This window comes from Haemorhous mexicanus, chromosome 3, assembly GCF_027477595.1.
Source record: "Haemorhous mexicanus isolate bHaeMex1 chromosome 3, bHaeMex1.pri, whole genome shotgun sequence".
Lineage (NCBI taxonomy): Eukaryota > Metazoa > Chordata > Aves > Passeriformes > Fringillidae > Haemorhous > Haemorhous mexicanus.
Window position 1 is genome coordinate 80,542,328 of NC_082343.1, and position 19,598 is coordinate 80,561,925.

General features: G+C 43.2%; 1 protein-coding gene across 2 annotated transcripts in view; it reads left to right on the plus strand.

Annotated features, from left to right (window-relative positions):
* Positions 1–19,598, plus strand: part of BACH2 (BTB domain and CNC homolog 2) — a 180,358-nt gene that overhangs the window by 96,256 nt on the left and 64,504 nt on the right. For both annotated transcript variants that reach the window (XM_059842454.1, XM_059842455.1), the window contains exon 4: positions 6,940–7,090. The gene's annotated coding sequence lies outside the window, so the exon portion shown is untranslated. The remainder of the gene's footprint in view (positions 1–6,939; positions 7,091–19,598) is intronic.

Below are 19,598 nucleotides of genomic sequence, written 5' to 3' on the forward strand. Positions count from 1 at the left end.
CACACCCAGCGTGCTGCTGGCATGTCTCCTGGACTCCCTATCATCTAGAAACCGAAAAGCAGCTTCTCTTTGGCTGGCAGTGCTCTCTGACTACTAGCACAGCTGACTAGTAGCTGTGGTGGAGTCTTTGCTTGTGTCAATCCCCAGTGCAAGTCCCTGGCTGGTCTCTGAAACAGAGCAAGATGTCGAGGAACAAGCACTGGTGGATGGGCAGTTCCCAGCACAGGTGGAGGGAATGTCCCGTTGACTTTGGTGCTTGTGAGGCATCTTCACAGCTGTTTTTTTCTGGCTGATAAATTTGCCTCAACCACATTTTGCTTCTCACCTCAATGGATAAACCTTTTCCCTGACCCATCTGCCTGCTCTGCAGGATCTGTGAGTGGTGTCTGTATCCCAGAAGACAAAGGTGTTAATGGTGGCACAAGGTGTCCTGTTGGTCCATCTCCCCTGTAGCAGAGGGGTGTGGTTTTATAAACATGGTGCATTTTCCCCATTGGAAGAATCATTCTGGGCTACAAACAAGACTTCTCTGGAGCAGAAATACCCATTTCCATCTTCACTTTTTTTTTTCCTAAGGATTTCTGGGAATTCCAGCTGCATGCCTTCTGGCACAGCCAGCAGCAGCAAGGCTGCCAGAGCCTCGTGCGGGGTTTTGCAGGTTGAGAACATGTTGCACACACAGAGTGCACAGCACAGTAAACCTGATATCAGCTCGCAACTAATTATCTCTGTATAAAAATCCCCCTGCTCACCGTTTTGCCGTTAGAGGCTCGCTGGTAAGATTTATGACTCTGGCTAAAATGAAGCACCATTTCCTTTTTCTCAGCATTACTGTGCATGGCCTCTCTGGCTTTTCTTGTTAAAAAGACCTGAGTTCACCCAAGAGGGAACATATTTTTGAACCTCTTTCCCATCACCATTCTTCCTTTCTCTTTTTTATATTTTTAACAACCACTGAAGATCACCCACAAAGCAATTTCATGTCTTTTGACTTTCCCCTGTTTGGACTGAGGGGTGGAGACAGAGAAGATAAGAGGCAGTTCCTTCTTGGGAGATGCAGCATTTGCTCACTTTCAGCCCTACCACAGCTTGCACAGGCAAGATGTGTACATCCATCAACATGGGCTCCCTCTTCATAGCTCGGTGAGCAACTATTGTGTCCAGGATTTACATGAGCTAAAGGATAATTTCCTCACTTCATGCTGTAACAGGGGGGACCACGTGTACAGCTGGAGAAAAAACTGTTTCTCCTGCCCTTATGTTGCATATGTATGCCCTCATTTGACAGGATCATGAAAATGAGACCACTGACTGAACTTTCTGAACTTGCAAATGTATGGCTGACTTAATCCTAAATCACCTTAAAATTAGTTTGTGTGACACTGTAAGGCAGTTGGGGTTTTTTTCTGAGTGCAGAGGGAAAAAAGGGAGCAATGTTGAGCTGCTGCCATCTCTTCCCAGTTGCAGTGAGACGTAGTTATTTTTGTATTAGAGCTTGGAGGAAAACCGGTAGAGATGCCAGATAAACCTCCCCAAAACAAACATTTGTGTTAATACTTAAATATTGTTCATCTTTCGCAGCATTTACTTATCTTTTTCCCACATGCTGAATCTTATGGGAAGTTTTTGTGGTTGACTGTGGCCTGTTCTTTCGTTCTCTGTGTTAACTGTTTTCTCAATTTGCAAATTTTAAAAGAAATCAGCAGTAAAAGTCTGACTGTGATAATCATTCAACATGGGAACATCTTTTTGGCATGGCAGGGTTGTGTTTTTATGCGTCACGTGTGCTGGGTCAGGAGCCTTGGAGCATTAACCCAGTGAGCTGTGTCATGTCATGATGACCTGGGAAGCATTCTCATCCAAGAGAGCCAGCACTGGCTACTCCAGTATCATCTTCCAGCATGCCAGACTAAGGGTCAGCAGTTTCATCCTCATCACTGAATCATCTCATTTTCTCCTGTTTGCATATGTGTTAACCATAATTTCCAGCCCTTAAGGGGAAATAAACTAGGTGTCTGAATTTTCATCAGATCTGACACAAAGTATTATGCTGTGGCTTTTGCTGTCTATTGGTTTTACTGCATAGGACATAAATATTCAACTCGTGTCATCTGATAAGGTTGCTGGGGAGGGGGTTTTTCTCACAAAATATATTAACTTTCCTTTCACACCTAGCCATTCTTTCATGAGTCATAACCCCAAGATAAAATATTTTCGACGGTGGCTTTCAGTCAAGTATATTCCAATGAGAAAATCACTCAAGTTTTACATGAAAAGATTTACAAGTTCCTGTGGCAGTAGTCTTGAACTGCAGCCTTATGCCTTCTAGCCCTGCCTGGTTGATGTGTCACAGACCCAACTGCAACCAGAGGACAAGGAACGGTAGAAAATTCTCCCTATGCACATTCCCCCAGCTTCTCTGAAGGTTTTCCGTTTAAGCCTGGTTGGTTTTGTTAGGTGTAGCTGGTGAAAATCCCGTTTTCAGACTCTGGAGCATTCCAGGGCAGCTGCAGCTGCCTTCCCCTGCAGCCAGCCAGCCAGCAATGGTTGTCTTGAAGGTTCTCCCGGTGACCTCAGTTACAGTTTCTAGCTAGGGTGGTTCCTGACACTGTTTTGCCATTATCTGAGGGAGTAGCTCAATCTCATCTCCTCGGACTGCTGGCACAGCTCACCCAGGTAGGGACGTACTGCAGAGCTGGTCCTCGCAGCCCTGGGGTGGGTGGGTACCCCCCTGTTCGTGGTCCACACCTCCCTTGGTTGTGTTGGTTTTCTGCATCCCACGTCTGGGCACTGGGAAAGAAGCTGCTGGGCCCTTCTGTCTCCTGTTCTGGCTGCTCCTGGTTAAACAGTGCACGTGGGAACAAGCAGGAATGATAGATGAGCATATTCTTTCCCTTTGGAAGAACAACACTGGTTATTATGAGGAAATTAGGTGCACTGAGGGTGAAGCAGACCATGTCTCTTTTGTGACATAGGTATCGATATCATCTTGGGTTTAATTTACAGATTTCAGGGAGAGATCATGCATTAGATGTCAGGAGCACTGCAAGTGCCTTCTCAGCCTCAGGCGACTCTTCAAGCTACAAATGTTCCACTGAAGCTACTTCAACCAGAAAGAAATTACACACAAAACGTAAGGAAAACACGTTTGCTGATGTGTGATGGTATTGCATGTAGCAAAGCGGGATCCTTGACTTCCCTGGGATCAACTTCTGTACATATTTGTGTAAGTAGCATCATTGCACCCCACCAGGGGAGGCACTGCTTCAGAAAACACCAGCTCTGATTGCACACCTGTGCTCACCGCTCCCGGCTCGCAGGTGCTCAGCGTTCCTTAAATATTTTTTCCTCCTGTCTGCATCTGAGAGAAGCTCACCAACTGGTCTCCTTGTGTGGGTCATTTTACTTAGCCCTCATTTTACCCACCTGTGCTGAACATTGGGCTCAACAACCCCCTGTGTATTTGTTGCACTTGTGTATTTGTTGTTCGCTTCCCTCATGGCCCACCCAACATCTCCAGTTTTCTTGAGCACAACTGCACAATTTTCTGTGTCTGAAACATCTTCCATGATAAGTGGAGTAATACCCAGGTACATTCCTCATGCCCTTCTCAATTTACCTTTCTTGGTTTGTTTGTTGCAAACAGAAGTAGTTGTCGGTTTTCCTCCTTTCAAGCATTAAAGCCCTGTTAAAAACAAAACCTCTCCTTTGAACACTCTCTCCATATAACAGAAATTCAGACTGGAAGGTGTTTTATTGAAGCAAATGGTTTTTCAACTTCATGCATTCTTCTGCCAGTTAGAGTGTCTGGTGTGTCTTCCTTTACATTTGCATTCCTCAGTGCTAATTTCAGCTGCCAGGCAGTATTGGAAGCCATCAGAAAGAGGGAGAAAGAAGGTAACCTGGTTCAAAAAATGTACATGAGGTTTTTAAATAATATAAGTATTTTAAAAAATCAAGCAGATTTACAAAGTTCAGTTGGAAGTGTTGTTATTTTTCTAGATTTCTTTGCAAGCTCTTAAGGCGGATGCTTCTTTTTAGAGTAAATGTAAGGTTTTCTTGCAACCTCCAATACTGCAGGAGCTGGTTCTTCAAGCTGGTGTAGGACAGTGATTTTCTGGCCTCTCATGACCCTGTTAACTGATGGCCCACATGTGCAGGTCTGTGCTGAGAGCTGAGACCCTGATGTGAGCAAGCCTTGGAGCAGAGAGTACATCTTACCCTGCCTAAGATCCAGCTCTTCCCAATGCTGTAAACCTGGCTGATCAGCCTGTTAAACTGCTGAAATTCCTCTTCAGTAGGTGCACCCTTGGCTCTTCATATGAACTCACTTTTTATGTATTCCTGTAAGTTTGCAGCGGTAGTTACAGCTTTGCCTTTAATTCTTTGCCTGTTTCAGGAGAAGTCTTTTGTCGAATGGAAAGCATGAAGGAGCCCTCGTGCTGAGCATAGGCAGGGGTTAAGTTTCATTCTACCCTAAGCTGACCCCTGGGCAGGGAGATTCCTGCTTTAGTCTTTTAGATCATGTGTAAAACCTGATGCTGGCTGGATCGTCCTGCATAGGGCAAGAATATCTGGGGAGCATGGAGAGAGGTATGGAGTGAGGCATTTGCAGAAGGGAATGAAATGTTTGGGATGCAGCCTCATGCTTTCTACAGCAGTGAACATCAATCAGACCTTCTCAGAAAAGCTTCATGAGTGCTGAAAGTCTTCCCCACCCTCTGTGCCCCTTTTTTTTTCTCTTGTTTCCCTATTCCCAACTTCTGTTTATTCTCTTTTTCGTCTGATACACCGTGGCATGTGCAGTTTTTACCCAGGAAACTAAGTTATCCTTGAAAACACAGAGACTTCCCTGGTTTTAGTCCTTTAGCCATTGAGTAAGCAACAGTTATTTTTGTTCTACCAGTGATTTATGACTGAACAGATTTAGAGTTTATATTTTTAGGTTTGTAGGCAATTTAAATAATGTCTATTTGTGACCATAAATATTTGGTACCCTTACAGTCTGTCAATGAATGTTATGCCCAGTTGGAGAAAACAGTATAAACTAAAGAGACACAAGCATTGTGTTCCTAGCACAGCCTCATGATTCTTTTCAAGTACTTTAGGTAATCCTTAAAGGTAGTAAGAGTTTGAGCATCTGTTGGTAAACCATCTAGAAGGGTGCCATCCAGAGGAAATAACCTGCTTTCCACAAGTGAACCAATTCTCCAAAAGACTTGGAGTAAAATGCAGTAGGATCACTGCTCAGAAAATATTGAACATTTTTTTACCAGGAAGAACATACTTAGAAAAATAGCCACCAAATCTCTCTCATTTGCACTGCATTTTGGTTTTGGGGTCTTTTCCCCCACTTTTTTATGGAGTCATAAACAGGCATTAGTAATAATAAATAGACATAGGAGACATCTCTTGAGAAACCAGGATTTTCTACTGAAGAGTTAATTTTGCATGTTTTTTTAAAAATAAGAGTAGTTTTTTAAAAGATCTAAACTTTAGGGGGTTGTTTTCCTCTGCCTGATCTCCCCCTTTATCTAGCTTTAGTTTGTGGTAATCCTGCAGACACAGCCTTTGCAGTGATCCTGTGAAGACAGATAATGCCACTGCTTGTACTGCTGCTGTCCCCTTCTGTTCAAAAGAAAACCATCTTCCTTTCCACTCCCAGTTGCACACTTCACTCAAGTAAATAATAGTTAAGCATTCCAATGTTTTTTCCAGGAAAACAGTAAAGTGTTGGGCACTGGCAACTTGAAAACCTCAACTTGAGAACCCCTGTAGCTTAAAGCTAATTACTTCTCTTTCCACAAGTATTTCCTCCCCAACCACTTCAGAGTGTGACTGCTTCCTTGATAGATGGGGGGTAGCCTTTTCCAGAGTCTGGGATTGGGATTGAGCTCACTGTGGGATCTGGGCTGTGTGGTGATGCTGGGACTTGGCTGCTTTCAGCCCCCCTGCTCCAGCCCCCTGGCCCCAGCCCTGCTCTCACCAACCTTCCCCATCCCAGAGTGCCTCCCCTCCAGGGACTGAGCCCTGAGCCCCTTGCACAGAGGTGACAGCGCAGTGAATTTTCTGTGGGCAGATGAACATTTCATTCTCTCTCCAGTTTTCTTTTGACATGGACTGGCATGACAGGTAGCTTTGCTTTAGGGTGGCTGCAGGATTATGACACACATTGCATCAACCCAGGGATACCAATTTAGGCTGATGGTGTTTCTTCTCTGAAGCTCGCCAGAGTAAAGGAGAAACAAAGCGACAAATTTTGTGTTCCTAACCTAAATTCCTTGATAAAATCAATACAAAGCTTTGACAAAATCCAGTGTTAATTATTATTTAAAGCCTACTAGATAAATTTGCTGGTTTTGAGATAACTCCTTTCTGGTGTGATGTGCGGTTTCACAGAACCACAGGAAGATTTAGGTTGAGCTTTAAAGCTTGTCTGGTTCCAGCCCATCTGCCATGGGCAGGGACAGCTATCACTAGACCAGGTTGCTCAAAGCCCAATTCAACCTTGGCCTAGAACACTTCCAGGGATGGAGCATCCACAGCTTCTCTGTGCGACCTGCTCAGTGTCTCACCACCATCACAGTAAAGAATTCCTTAGCATGCATGCATAACAATGCAGGTACCTGTAGTGTGATCTGGTAGAATAATCACAGAAATGTTAGTTTATCTGTTCAGTAATTCTTTTCAGGGGCCTCATATTATATGAATGAAAGGAAAACATGGTCTTTGTAGGAAGGTATCTACAGCTTAAAGCTTTCACAAAGCTTTCCATGTGAAATGGACATAAAGTAGTTGTCATGTTTGGCATAAAGACCTTCTATATTACAGAAAGAAATGCCCCAGCGTGCTTTTTAGAATCAGAAGGAAAAAACAAAGAGATGTTTGTAAAGATTCAGCACTTGATTTTTTTAAATTCTTGCCTTTATTTTATTTTAGGTTGCTCCAACTGAGTTGCCAGAACACTGCCCCACAGAACTTTGGAGGGTCACTTCTTAATGGATTGCTGCAGCCTCTTAATTTCTCCATTGCTCCTGTTCCCTGCATCGTGAGAACATTTTAGCCAGCACAGAACCTAGAAAAGTTACATGTAAGTCATGGTTCCAATTCCTTTCTATTTAAAGAAAAAACTAAAGAAAAAAGGAAAAAAAAAGATCTTGGTAAGGCAAGGTAGAGGCAGTAAATATCACGCTTTAGAAAAACACCGTAAAAGCTGTAATTCAACTGCAAACATTAGGTGGTGAATAAATTGTTATTGAAGTAGTTACTTGCTTTTTTAACCTAAATAGTGATTGTCATTTTGACGGCTTTTCTAAGTGTTCTGCTACTACGGTAAACCATAGCGAGAAGTGCCTAAAATAGCTCGGTTCCCCCATTGCTCTAACTGCACTTTGTTTTTCTCTGCAACGGGCTGCGTGTGGGCACACTTACCTACCTTGGTGTACTCTGCCAAAGCTGCACATGCTCCATGTCACTTTGGAGGCCATCATCTGCCCAACAGGACTGCAGGCACCCTTCTATTTCTCCCGTAATAAAATCCATATGATTCTCCTTTCGGGTTCCTGGAGTATTTCCCTTGGAGGAGCCCTGGTGCTGCTTCATCCTTCAGCCTGCTGCCCCAAAAGGCTCTGTAAGCGTGAGAAGTATCTTCATTGCTACCTCCAGCTCCTTCCAGGTGGAGTCAGTGCCCCACCTGACTGTAGGAGGGTAAAGAAAGTTGTATATAGATCTACTAGGGACAGATTGAGGGGACTGCAGATCCCTTCCTAACTTCTCAGCCGGAGTAGTAGTCCTCTGTGCTTGTTGTGCTTTGATTTTTCACCCAAGTTGGGGAGCAGCTTATGATCCTGTGCACGTATTTTATCCCTGATCCCACAGTGACTAGGTCTTCTTCTGAAACATTCCATAGCACAGCCTGGCATAGAATCAGTGGGGAGAAACTGGTTTGACCCTTTGCAGTTTGTTAGCAGTTCTAACCCTGATTCTGGTTTCTGAACTAGAAGAAGCTTCTGAACCACTATAAGGATGGCATGGATGTGGTAGTCTGTGCTCAATGGAGGGTGGGGCACCCCAGAGCTGACAAGTTTGGGAAAAGGCTTGAACACAACTTAATTTCATTAATTTTGAAAACAAAACCAAATCTCTTTGTGGTTAAGAGGTTTTTATCTTTGGGATGGTGTTACAGAGCAGCTTGGCAAAAGGAGGTAATACCAAATTGTGGTTTGCAGTGTGGCACTGTGCACATTGCCACCCTTATTTGTTCACTGCAGTAACAAATGCATATGATGCAGTTTAGTCAGAACAGGTCAGTGAAGCAAACCACTCCTTACTGGTCAGTTTTTCTTGAATGCTTACTAATACCATTTTTAATATTTGGAACTGATCTGTATGTAATACTACTTCTAAAAAAATATCAATGTTTTGGAACCAAAGTATTTGCATTAGAAATATACCTTTATTTTAAGTACTTTATTTGCTTATGTGACACTAAAAGATTTACTGAAAAAAAAAGAAAAGTCAACTGCAAAGGGAGGATTGTGTTCTTTAATGCATATGGAAATTCAGTTTTTAAAGAGAGGATTTTTTTTTTTCTGGTGTGATGAGTGTCAGCAAAAAACAATGGTGAAGTTGTAGGCAGTGGAGAAAGTCTGGGTAGTAACAGAATTCACTGTCAAAGAGGCTTTACAAGGTGTGAGTTTGATTTCATTTTCCAAAAAAGGGAGTGTGTTGCCATTTCCTTGAGGGTCTGGCATTCTCTGGTGCTGTTATTAATCAAATCCCCCTAAGCAGGATTCGTCTGACTACAGGAAAATTTTGGATCTGGCTTGAAATTTGTTTTTAGTGCTTGTCTTAAGGGGAGAAGACTTGAAAATATGAGTTGTAACAGCTAGGCAGGCAGAAAAAGCTTGTTTTTCATTAGTCCTACTTAGCACTATTCCCATGAGGTTTGGAAGCCTTATTCACAATTTCTGCAGGCTTTTCTCATGATGTTTGAAAAGCTTATCATTAGACATCTTGCAAATTCACTATTTAAAACACTTCCAGAGGAACTAACTTCAAAAATACCATCCTTTTTGGGGGTCTTGAAAAAGCAGACAGAAATGGGAAAGAAAAAACCTCTCTCGTTCCAATAGGCGCATGGGAAGTTTAGTCTTGCTTTTTGTTGGGCTACAAGTAATCAGACATCTCCTTTTCAAGGAACAAAATCGGGTCTGAGGGCCAAATGAACTTGAAAACCAGTTTGAGGATATAGGAGCTGTCATCAAATATGTGCTTTTCCGGTTTTTTTTTTCTTTCTTCTTTATTCTTTCTCTTTTAACTGTGGTTATGTGCTTGAGCTGTGCATCATTTTTAAAACATGGTGTGGTTTAAACTTTAGCTCCTAGAAAACCCGTGCATCACCTCACAGCCCGCTGGCTGGGGTTGCACCCGTCGTGTGTGCAGATCCACGCCGGCACAGGTAGACATGAGGGCAAGCTGCCCATTGCTTATTTGATTTCTCTGTTTCCCATTGTCTGCCTGTTTTTGATGACAGACTCTGCTAGTAACAATTACCTCATTATAGCAATTTCCATAGAAAGAAGCAGACTTTCACTTGTTAATTAGCCCTGCTGGAAAGAGCAGTTGCACAAGGTTGACCCAGCTGTAACAACTGCATTCTTGTTGTTTTTCCCAGGGTGCAGTGGGATAAATAAGTATGCCTTTCCCCTCTTCCATTTATTATTTTGTATCTATAATACTACTAGGATGCTGATGGGTAAAATCTCCATAAAAATAGTACTTACTGATGTGTGAGTTCAAAGCAGAATGTCCCTTGCTTGTTCTGACAGAGCATATTGCAAAACCCTGTTATGGTGCGTGTGCCAAGATAGAAAAGAAAAACCCATTTCTGCAGGTTGTCTGGGAATGAATCCTGGGTAGGTTTGACTGAGTGTATTGTAATGTGGGAGTACAGCAGTCAGGGAGAAGCTGTGCTCTCTGCTGAGAGGCTCTCTCCATTTGTTATCCCAAACAGCCACAAATGACAGAGAATGTACAGAGCTGTGTCTTGGAGCAGCTGCTGGGGCAGGGCTGCCGGCATCCAAGCGGAGACAGGTGACTATTCCTAGCAGTGTCCATACTCTGCTCACATGTCTCATTTAGTTTTAGCCCTGTGTGTTTTCCTTTAAAAGCAGCAAAAATAACATCCCAATCAATGTCCTTCTGCATCTCATAAAAAGGCATTGGTTCTGCTTATCCAGTGTTGTGAATTCAGCACGGGCCTATAAGTGGTTTAAACAGGATAAAAAAATAAGACAACCCAAAACTCAGAAAGTTCTGTCCAGAAATTTCGTATTTGCTAGGTATGAGTTCTTCAGAGTATTGTACAAAAATTTTATAAGTTTCTTGAAATCTATGCTATGCCGATCTCTAGGCAGATGTAAATAATGTAAAATTTTAAATATGCAGATATTGGTGGTTTAATGTCTGTCACCCGCCTACCACCACAGCCTGGGAAAAATGTTATTTTTTTTAAATCTGCGCATAAAGGTTAGATAACTTGACAGAATTCAGAAGAAAAGCAGTTTTCTGAAGGCAAAATTGTATCACTTTGTACACTGACTTACCAAACACTCCTAACCATCGGTAGCAAACCCCCTTCTCAAGTGCCAAGACCATACCTGAGGACATTGGCAGGTTTATCTTACTGGATGAGAGATGTGGCCATGTCTACGTTTCATGATTTTTCTTGTACATTTTCCTGTTGGAGTGCTGTTTTCATAGGGGTGAAGGCACTTTCTTACCCATTTTATGGTACTGGCATATCAGGACTCTGTACCTCATGTCATCACTGTGTGGAGTGTCTCCTGCCTGGGGGACCTTCACAACCTCCCATGGCATCCTGTCCATTGACCACTGCTAGCAGCTCTGTGTCAGTCCCTTGATGTGACAGGTGCTTTCTCAGCACCATCAGTGCCTCCATACCTCATCCAGGCTGGCGGCCAGGAACAGCTTTTCATACAAACACATCATTGACCAAATATCACTTTATTTATATGTGCAGATGTTTCTGTATATATAAAAACGAAACATACATATTTATAAAAGTGTTATATATATATCAATAAAGTTTATTATTTTTTAAATAAAATAGGTATCTGGACAAATATATGTCCTGAAAAGTGCTGATGTGGCTTCAGGCAGGGCACCTGCACGTGCACAAATGTGTGGGTGGTGAGCCAGTGTCCCTTCCTGGAGGTTTCTGCCCAAGACCCCAGTGCTGGAGGCATCCCCATCCAGGCACACACAGTGACAGCAGGCTGTGTGGCCAGGAGGAGTGCTCTGCTCGTGTTCAGCTGCTAACAGCAGCAGAGGACAGCAGAGCTTGTCCCAGTGTAACATGCCATCCGAACCCAAATTGCTCTGACACCTCTGACCTTGGTGCCATTGACCACAGGTTTGTTTGTTCGTCACCCCAGCGGTGCCACGGGCTGCGTGGGCGTGCAGCATCACTGATCTGTTTACTCGGCGTTCCCCGTGTAGCCGCCGTGTTGTGGCGAGGACTTTTATTTTTTGCTGTGGCAGGTGACAGCGCGGGTGTGTGTGTGTGTGTGTGTCAGCCCAAGGGACTGAGTCACAGCCCTCCCTCCACCCAGGGCCAGCGGCACTTCCCCTTTCCCGGTGGGGTGAGCTGTCAGCCCATCTCCACAGGTCATCTTAGCAGCCTGTACGTAGCATTTTTTTTGTTTTTTACAGAAAAGCCTGAGAGACGATGACAGCAAGACCAACTTTCTCTGTAACCCAAACCAGTGAAAAGTAAAATCCATCTCACCACATCAGTTTTGTTTTCACTGCTGGCTCAACCTCTCCTCTCCCTCTGGCAGAGCCCTGCACAGTCATTCAGTGCCCGGCTTGGGGGTGGTGTGGTTGTTAGCTCAGTGGTGTATGACCCATTTATTTTCATAATACTTAGATACCCGCGCTTCTGCGGCGTTCGGCACACAGGTCCTGCGACCTAAATCCTCGGCAGAAAAGCGCAACACCTGATTCCAGCGGCGTGCGGGGAGAGCAGCCGGCTTTGCCCTCGCCTTGTCAGGAGCTGCAGGAAGGTGGTGTGCTTTTGGGTCTAGCAGGCAACTGATGAGCGAGGGCAGGTAAAGGTACATTTTTCTGGAGCCAGCACTTTGTCTTCGATCATTTAGTTAAGTATTGATTGCTAGCTGGTGGGACATGTTTCCTGTTACGATGTACAAAGAGTTGAGACGTAAAAGCGTTGTATTGGATCGTTTTCTTGCTGCAATAACCCGCACTTTCCGCGACAGCAAGATGATTAATAGCACGAGATTGTTCACTCTCAACATCTCCAGACATGGCATCACCCTCGTGTTGGGTCTGGTCTTAAAATGGATCTTTTTTCCTTTATTTCTTTTTTACTCAGTTAGTTGAATTCGTTTTCTGCGGGATTTCAGATGATAATTAGGTTTATGCTTGTGTTACTTTCTGTAAATGGAAAGAATCAGGCATAGGACACACAGGAGAGTAAACTGGCATCACAGTAGACCTGAGAGTTTTAGGTGTAAAATTAAAGCGTAATTTGCAAAGTGACTTGAAGTAAATGGATTTAAACACAATGAAATCATCCTTGACAGCAATTTGTTTGAAGTTCTTCTACTGTTATGAGTGTAAAGGGATTTTTTTTTTTAATTGCCAGTTTCTGGGTAGAGTATTCAGCATAATTTCTCACAGGTAAGTGAAGCATTAACTCCTTGTACCTCAGTAGTTTGGGCAGTGGGGGAAGAAACTGAGAGTTAGGGGGGAAGCACCTTCTCTACTTCATCATTTGAAAATCAGTCAGCGGTCAGCTAACTTAGAGAAGGACTTTACCAGGGACACGGGTACTGGGAAGAATGTATGAAAACACAGCAGAATCCTGGACAGTACATAGGCACAGCATGTGAAAAGTTATCTTCAATGTTTCACAGAATATAATGGCACTCCAGATATAAACTGGAAAAAAAAGTAACAGCAACTAGCTAGTTTGCATTCCTTGTTCAGATGAGCCATGAGTTTTGGGGCTTTTACATTTATATACTTTTGCTGTGGGTGTTGGAAGTGTGGGTGGCCACGAAAAAGCAGTGGTTACAATAAGATTTTCCGTTTATTGCCCTTTGTGTACGACTAAAAATAAGATTCAAATGCTTCAGCATTTGTGGAGCAAGCATAATATTTCTCTGAGATCTGATGACTGGCTTGCCTGCAGCTTCAGCTCTGTCTGGTGGGTGAGTCCTAGGTTTTAATGCTTGTAAATGGGTCTGTGTTGGAAGGAGAGTCAGAGCTTACTTGTGGTGTGGTCTGGCTGTGTTAATTCATCAACTTCTTACTGGAAAAAAAAAGAAAAAGTAGTTAGGCTTAGTACATAAGTTAAAGGTGGTGATGAAAGAATTTTGGAAGCAGAATTGTTCTGCTGTCTGGAAAAAGCATCTTTGGAGAGGACTGAAAGATTTTTAAAGTCAAAACTCTCAAAACTTCAGTGGTGTACCTTGAATTGTTGATCCAGAACTTCATCTTCTGGCAAAGAAAAAGCGAAGCAGAAAAAAAAAAAGGAAATCTAAATAAATCTGCTGAGCTTGAGAAACAAATTCTCAGGGTTAACTTTTAGCAGATAAAATCCTTTTGGTTTCCTTTTTAGGGTGACTATGTGATGCTTTTCCAGGTAGTTGCACTGGTTAGGAATCCACTAAACCAGTTGCGGTATCTTGAACTACTAAGTGTGTTCCGACCACATTAATTGATATGTCAGCTCGTGGCCGAGAGAAATATTAAAGAGAGATGTCAGTATATGCAGGGAAATTCGTAGCTTCATGGTGTCAGCTTTGGTGCTGTCCCAGCTTCACTCATTAAGTAGCTGTGGCATTTCCAGAGAATGAGTGTGCCTGTGCATGTCAGGCTTCTCGGTCTGATGTCATTCTTGTGATGGATGAGAGGAGCGGCAGGACCCAAGGTAGAGGCTAAAAACTTGCACTCTGCTGTGTGGCAGCTTAAGCATCACTGCTTTCTTCTCATTTCGTGACCTTCCCAGCTTTGCCAGGCTTTGCAGGGTAGCAGAGGTGTTGGTCTTGAGAACTGGGCTTTATGAGACAATAGGTTTTCGCTCTGACTAACACCACGTGGTGCGGAGGATGTGGGGTGCTGGGGGCACTTAGAGGTACACGCGCTTGTTCCATGGACTAGTCACGCTGTCAATGGTGAGTCTTTCATTAGGCAATAGGAAATCCCTTTAAATTAGCTTGGTGTAGTCCTCCCTCTCCTCCTAGGAGAGCTCGGTGCCTATCATTGCTACCTTACTTTTGCCTTTTTGCTGAAATGCTCCTTTCTGCTCTTACATCCCTGCCTGCTCATTGGACCGGCTCTTGCCTTGATACAAAGTACAAATGGCAGAAGAGCTGATGCAGTAATCAAGACTTCAAATATTTAAGATGGGAACGGGCAAAACTTCAGCAATTTTTAGTTTCTCCCACAGTGGTTGCTGCAGGGAATTATATTGCCTCTGTTACAATCACCTGCATGTCTCAGTCCTGTAGGTGCCCAGATGCCGGCAAGGGGCATAATCATTTGCTGTAATAGTCTTCTGTGGAATTTTCTCTTTTTCCGTACAGTTGTAGAGGTGGTTTTTTTCTCCCCACCCACCCTTCTTTTTCTGCTGCTGTGCCTGCTGCAGGTAAGTTCAAACCTGATGGCTTTGAAGATAATGACAGGAGAGAGTGCAACGTGTGCGTCATGTGGCAGCGGCACTCCCGCGCCGATTGCTGCTGCTGTGCTTTCCAGCAGGATGAGACATGCTGGACTCTTCCAGGGGTATCACCACACAGGCTATTTTTAGAGATGGCACATTGGGTGCATTGTGCAACTATCAGTACCCACTGCTGTGCTCTTCATTTTTTCCCTTGTATGGTGATGAGGTTTTTAAGGTGTTTGCCTTTCTCTTTAAGAGGTAGAACGATCTCTTTTTGATTTTTTTAACTACTTGTAGAGCTGCTCCGGGGAATCTGTGACGTTATCTTTTCTGTACATAGTTTGAAGGGAGCAGTCCTACATGTGGCCACTAAAGTAGGATTAGTGCAAGTGACACAAACAATGTGGTTGTGATTTTCAGCTGAAGAGCTCTAACAACCTCTTGGGTTGCAGAGCAGAACTGCTACCTTGGGAAACCCCCAGCTTGTTTTTGGCTTCTTTTTTTTTTTTTTTTTTTTTTTTTTTTTTACCACAGAAAACAAGCTGTAGTCGGGCATTTTTACAGTTGTCATAAACTCTTTCTGTGGCTTTCATCGTCTGGAGTCCTTAGAACAGCCACCTCATGCTGTACTGTGAGACAGTGACAGCAGCAGATGCTTTGGGATTTGGTGCAGCCTCACAGTGGGAGCAGAGCTGGACACAGAAGTTGACTGGTGGCTTCTGTCCATCGCTGCTGGAGGAGCAGGGCTGGCCAGTCACAGGCTCCTTATCACAGTGCTCAAGTAATGCAAAAACATTAGCAATGGAGATTTGCTGTAATGGTGTATTTTAAGTGCGTCTCTGCTCTGCCAGCTTCACTTTTAATGCACTCGGTTAAGGAATGCTTTGGAGGTTGCTGCTAATGGATGGATCTCTCAGAAAATTGGAATTTTGAAATAAGATTGACACTTTGGAGTGAGAAATATAAATCTAATGAGAGTATTTCAGCAGAGGTTTGTAATTAGGGATGAATGGAGGGAATTTGTACGCACAGTCTGCAGAAGGGCACAATGGAAGGTGAAATTGCACCCTCTGTGCTGAATGAGAGATGAAAGCCAATGTATCAGTGTCATGGCATGACAGTGTAGAGTATAAATGATACTGTCACTGAGTGCTGCAGAAGGTATCAAGGGAATTCCACTCCAGTAAATTACATTACTTAGACAGACCTGAAGGCATTGTGTCTGAATGATTGGAGGGAAAAAAGGTTGTCAGCACAAAGCAGAAGATATTATAGAACAACTGGCTGCAGGCTTGGAAAGCAGTTTTTTCTGATGTTTACCATGCAAAGATGCTATTTAAATTTCTTTTTTGGTTGAATTACAAATGTATTGATGAAGCAAAAGTATTTTTTGAGGTGGTGCTTGGAGTGGACAACAGCCTGCAGCAAAAGGTGTGAGCATGCACAGCTTCCATTTTTTCATTAGGAATTGGGACTTCTTCGGACTTGAGAAAAATCTAGTCATGGGTTCCCAGCTCAAGCAGTGTTTTTTAATGCATTACTGCATTTCACTGAGGACTTCCTTCTGGCCTGGCTTTTGCTTGTGGGGTAATTTTAGCATAGATTTGTAGAGAGAGATGAATTGTTATTGCCCTCAGTAGCAGTGAAGGGCTGGACTGTGGTGAGGAGCAGCAGATCATGGGACACAAACTTTAAGGTCACCTTTAGAGGCATGGTGAGGTCCATGATGTAGGCAGGTAGGAGTGTGATGTCATCGTGACAATGCAGCAAAAATCCAGACTTACCCTTTCAGCATGGATGCACTAATGTAACACTGTGTTCCTCACACTGTTCTGCCTTTTGCCCACCAAACCCCATTGCTAACGCCAGTCTCAGCCACAGGGATGGTGTTGAGTAGAATAGTTATTTCTCACAATTTTATTCTCTGTAACAACCTACTACATCCACCCGCACAGGGACAGTACCTTAGAGATGGGTTTAACTGCTTCTCTGTCTCTGACCTCACACACAAACACCTACAAGCTCCTGTAATTTCCTAGTTTGCTCATGGGTGAGACAGCCCAGCTCCCACAGTTCTCCCAAACTAGTGCTTGATGATTAAACATCTGTTCCCCGAAAATGCTGCATTTCATCCTGTGGTGCATAATAAGGTGTGCTTATCTTGGGGCTTCTTGTAAAACTTCAGCAGTCTTTGTCCTTCTTAAAAATGTACTTTCCCATTTGTCTACTCATAAAAAACTACACTGAAAGTACATGCTATAAGTAATGATAAGGGAGTTCCTCCTTTCCAAAACCTGATTTTTGGCAAAGCCCACACAAGGCAGGAAGATAGACATGCAGCACAGTTTTAGCAGTCCATTCCCACATGGGAATGGTGATTCAAGCTGTGGGAGCATTAACCAGGAAATATGGCCAAACTGAAGGGTGCTGACTCTAGGAAAGTACCAGTTCAAATATTCCCATGAAAGGGCTTCAGCCCCTACAGTCTGTAGCTGGAAATCAAGGCATCAAACCCACAGGCTGTGCAGAAAAGCAGTCAGGCATCTGTGGAAAAGAAGTTGCCCTGCGTGGGATGGGATTCAATAGTAGAGCCATTTACTCTACTGATGGGTCCTGATCACAGCCAGCGGTGAGTGGGAGGAAGCAAAGTGCAGTTTCTGTCTATACCTCCTGCATTATTGAGTTGGAGTAGTCGAGGATGTAGGACTCTGTCTGTCTGGATAAAAAGGGGATTTCGGACATTAGAGGTGTAAAGTTTGTCCTTTGACCATCATTGTCATGGGAAACTACTATGCCTGCTTGAGCACCTGTTTGTAGTAGGGTTAAAAATCTGCTGTCACTCACTTTTCCTGTGGAATTTTGTATCAAAAGCTGGCATTTTGACACATCTGGTTTTTTGCGTGTTGGGAAAACAAATGCTTTTTTCTTCTATTTAGTGTTATTTCTCTGGTCATGATCAAGCTGTGTTTTCAAAATGTGGTTCTCTGTAGTCATCCATTAATCCACAGAAAGTCCATGAATTCTCACAGCCCTAGCTACTCATATGTGGCCGTTTTGCTCTTCCCATGCTTGGTCCTGCAGCATGACTGCCTATAACCAGAACCTGTGAAGTCACCAGGGCTACTCGGGGGAGTGATAGGTGCAAAACTGGAATTTAAGTGCTGCAAAGTTGTGTGATTGCAAGAGTGGGATGTAGCAGGAGAAGGAATGACCAAGCTATGCCTTAGGGAAGAGTGGGAGACTAACCAGTATTGCTTTAACTGAGAGAGATACTGAGCCTGCTCAGTCAGATCAGTATACCCTGGCAAATATATTTTGTTGTGTAAATGGCTCCCTGTGGCCCCAGAAGACTGTCACTATCTCTTCTTATCTTGTACAGTGGATTTCTAAATAATCACTCTTGGTGCAGGAAAGCTGTGGTTTAGTAAGTGTAGCTTGCTAACGAGTCAGTGGTTTAATCTTCATTCTCACTCCTCGTGCTTTTGATAACACAGGGCTATAAAGTTTGACATTGTAGAATCTTCTCTATAAATTCTGATTTGCTTGCTAAAAAATCAGCCTATTATTTTCAATTCTCCTCTTATCATTAGTGTTATTAAACTGACGATTGATGTGTAAAAACTGCCATTTGCATGAAGTTCACAAAACTGCAATAAAAGACACTTTTGTTCTGACTTGGTAAGGAAAGAGGAAAAAAACCAGCTAAATAATGCTAGCTCTAACAGCAGAGATGTTCATATAAAGACATGTTCTGAACAATAAGATCGTTTATCCATGTATGACATAAATACATTGGAATTTAAATTATGAGAGATCTTGTGAAATGCAGCAAAATGCACACCACTAGCATTGTGAAGTTTCCCTTCTCTAAAGCCCTGTTCTCAGAGAAAAGCAGCTTTACTTTTGCTTTGAAAATCCATTATCATAAGCCTTTTTTAAAAAAACGTTTGTCGTAGTGCAATATTAAAGCAATTTTATACCCTAAGAGCAGCTCTTTCGTAAGGTAAAATGCAATCCCATGTGTGTATGTAATTGCGGTTTATAATACTTCTCACAGCCCTAATTTCCCCAAAATTAAGAAAACCACTAACCTTTTTAGGCTTTCCTTTTCCTAATTGTTTTTTGTTCTCCTTGTCTTTCTTCCACAAAATATTCTTTTTTTTAAATCTCTGCTCAGGAGGAAAAAAAAGAAAAAAAGACGCAGAACTCTCTGGATTCATCGCAAAACACTGCTTGAAGGAAGCATTTTAAGAGTTTAGGTTAAAAAGTTTCTCCTTCTTTCAAACTACATGGGTGACACTGCTATTTTGGGAGACTATACCATCTGCTTGTTAACCAAAAAGCAGGGAAGATATTCCTAGTTCTAGTATAGGTTTTTGGGTTGATTCCACATAAAATTCCCAACTGATCTCTGCTTGTGTTTGCCCCCTCTATAAGCTAAGGAGAACAAGGCCACTCATCTCTTCTGCCATCACAGCTCCCAAGGTGAAGATGCTCAGCTTGTGGTCCTGAGTAAGACATGGTTGTTCACAACAGGAACAATCCATTGAGATCTGTGAGGTCCCTAATTCTTCCCTGCAGGTGTTCATGTCACAAAAGCTGTGACAAGGAGTAAAAGAGCAATATAGCGCTCAGCCCCTGACGTGCCACAGTTGACTGCTACCTGTGGATGAAGAAGAAGGTGTTTGGGGAAGGCTTGGTTGGATTCTGTTGGAGGAGCTGAGTTGTTGTTTGTGTTTGAGTAAGAAAGGGGGAGGACACATTTTCTGGGTTTTGCTTGCTTTTTGAGCAGGAAAAAAGGCAGAAGGACAAGGTTTCCTGGCCCTGTGCAGCACTGATCAGCCATTCTACCAAGTAGTGCAAGTGGAAAAAGTGCAGGAGCTCG